General features: G+C 43.0%; 1 protein-coding gene across 1 annotated transcript in view; it reads right to left on the reverse strand.

The window, feature by feature from the left end:
• The window catches only part of AVIL (advillin), a 45,227-nt gene that overhangs the window by 27,749 nt on the left and 15,158 nt on the right, over positions 1–2,320 (reverse strand). The gene's annotated exons all lie outside the window — the stretch shown is intronic.

The following is a 2,320-nucleotide window of genomic DNA, read 5'->3' on the forward strand; positions in this document are numbered from 1 at the left end:
TTCTGCTGTGTAGGCCACCACCTCCCCAAGATCCTGAGCTGGGCAGGGTCTGACATGCCCCTCCAACTGTGTCCCCAAGTCTCGTGGCCCAGGTCCATCCAAGGAGCTTTTGTGCAGAGCTGTGGTTCCCTAATCCTGGCCCTATCTACACCTGTCTTTTCCCTTGGTTTCTGAGTGCATCTCAATCTTCTGTTCGGCATTCCCTCCCACTTTTACTGCCACTTGTGTCAGGGCTTCTTCTTGGTTCTGCATTTATTTTAGGGGAATCAGCACTCAGACCGCTTCCAACACACTGTTGCCCTGCACTTCCTAAAAGTGCTTTTGCCATGAACCTTTGTTCTGCTCCGTTTTGAAATCAATACTACTATTTAAAGTAGAATTGTTTCTGCGAATATCCCCGGTTTCAGCCTCTTTCTCTTTGGTTTATGTTACGCAGCCAATTTACACGATAACAGGTTTCCTTACAGGCAGGGCTTTTTTTTATGGGGGAACGCACTGGAACAGAGTTCTGGAACCTCTTTGACAAAATTCTTTTTAAAATGTTTAAAAGTGCATGAATTTTCAGTATACAGATTGAAAATTTAATTTCCCACTTGAGCATTACAGCACCTCTTTTTTAAAAAAAATAACAAAAAAGCCCTGCTCATGGGCAATTGCTGAACATTTACATTTGTTCAGTCTGCAGTGGTTTGGAGAATGGGAGAGCTACTGGAAAAACCAGTGTTTCAAGAAGCACTTCTAAGCCAAACAGACTTCAATCACAAACATTTCCCTCAAAACAAAAACAGATCCATGGATTGATGGTTTGCATTTTGATTTGATACTAAGCGTTGATAATTGTATATTATCCCTGAGTTATTCCCATTACATAATGTTAGCAAACATTGCCGTTAACACTGAAATGCCTCATCCACTCAATGTCATTCCAATTTTCCTGGAAGAATTCCTCCCACCAGCCAGGGCTCTGTGGAAAGGAAGAGAGAACTCGGGGCATTGAAGGGAAGGGAGAAGTATCATGTTGGCACCTTGGTTATTCCTTCTCCAAAGGATAAGAGCAACCAGGGCTCAAAACGCACTTTCTTCCACGAGTATGCAGAAAGCATAATCAGCAGAGTCTTGAGTTTCTGGCACAAAGTGCCAAAGAATAATTACATACGGAGAATGAAAGGAAATGATTCAAATCAAAGGCATACTGCCTCGAGTTCTAGGAAAATCGGGAGTAAAGACTGAATGCAGAAAGGCCCCATGACTCTCTGTTCCAATCTACTGGAGGCACTAGGCAATGTCCAACTAATGCCCTCAGCCACCCCACCCAAGGCACGTTTTAGCAGCACAACGGCATTCCCTGAAGAAATGTATTCTTTGTGACAGACTCTGAGGATCTGGAATCTTGTAACTACCAGCCCAATAACAAGTCCTAGTGAGCTTGAAAGCTTGAGCAATATTTTGTCTCAATTTGCTTGGTCCCCTCACTATTCTTGACAGCCAAAATGACTTGGTAGCCATGGGAGGTATTATTTGTCCCTTCAGAGGTTGTCTTCCCAATGGGGCAAATAATGCCCATGCAGCTTCTGGTATGCGCTAGCTACCAAAAATGATGCGGAGAGGAAGTCAGGAGTCCCTCCTCCCCCGGCACTGCAGTCTTGATCCAAATCACGCCCCTACTGCACTTTTACACAGGAGTTGCCACTGGGAACTTACAGTCCAGTACAGCTGCAGGCCCCTGGGACAGACTTGTGTAAAACACGATGCGTAGTTTTGGTTCTCATTGCCTTTGCTCGGTACCAAGGGAGGCTGTTGCTTAGGAACAAGCCAGGATTAAGGTGGGATGTTCATATTCACACATCACATGAAACTGCAGTTAAAACTGACTAGTAATGATCACGCCATGGTTTGGTGAACCCTAACTAACCATAGTTATTGGCGTGGCATTCAAATAATCTCACTAACCATCATTTAATTAATTAAACCATGGTTTTTGTATAATGTCTGAACTGAATGATTATTGTTCTGAACTAGTGACTGACAAACTTTCTACCCTGAGGGAACTGTTTTCAGGTTACCTTTTCTGTTTAAAAAAAAGAAAAAGAAAAGAAGAATAACTGACCCCCATTGATAATTATTTGATATTATTATATGATATTAAAATGTAATGACCACAAGCAGGGGTCATTTAGTAGAAAAAGAGCGTCAGGAGCTCATTAGCATAACTTAGCATAACTTATTTGCATACACCAAACCCCCTGACATCACCAGAAGTGTGTCAGAAGGCAACACCCACCATTCAGGCTCCACTGGACTGTTTTGGATTGCTAGCTAT

This window comes from Gekko japonicus, unplaced genomic scaffold (assembly GCF_001447785.1).
Source record: "Gekko japonicus isolate JY-2015 unplaced genomic scaffold, Gekko_japonicus_V1.1 scaffold2218, whole genome shotgun sequence".
In the NCBI taxonomy this organism is placed as follows: domain Eukaryota; kingdom Metazoa; phylum Chordata; class Lepidosauria; order Squamata; family Gekkonidae; genus Gekko; species Gekko japonicus.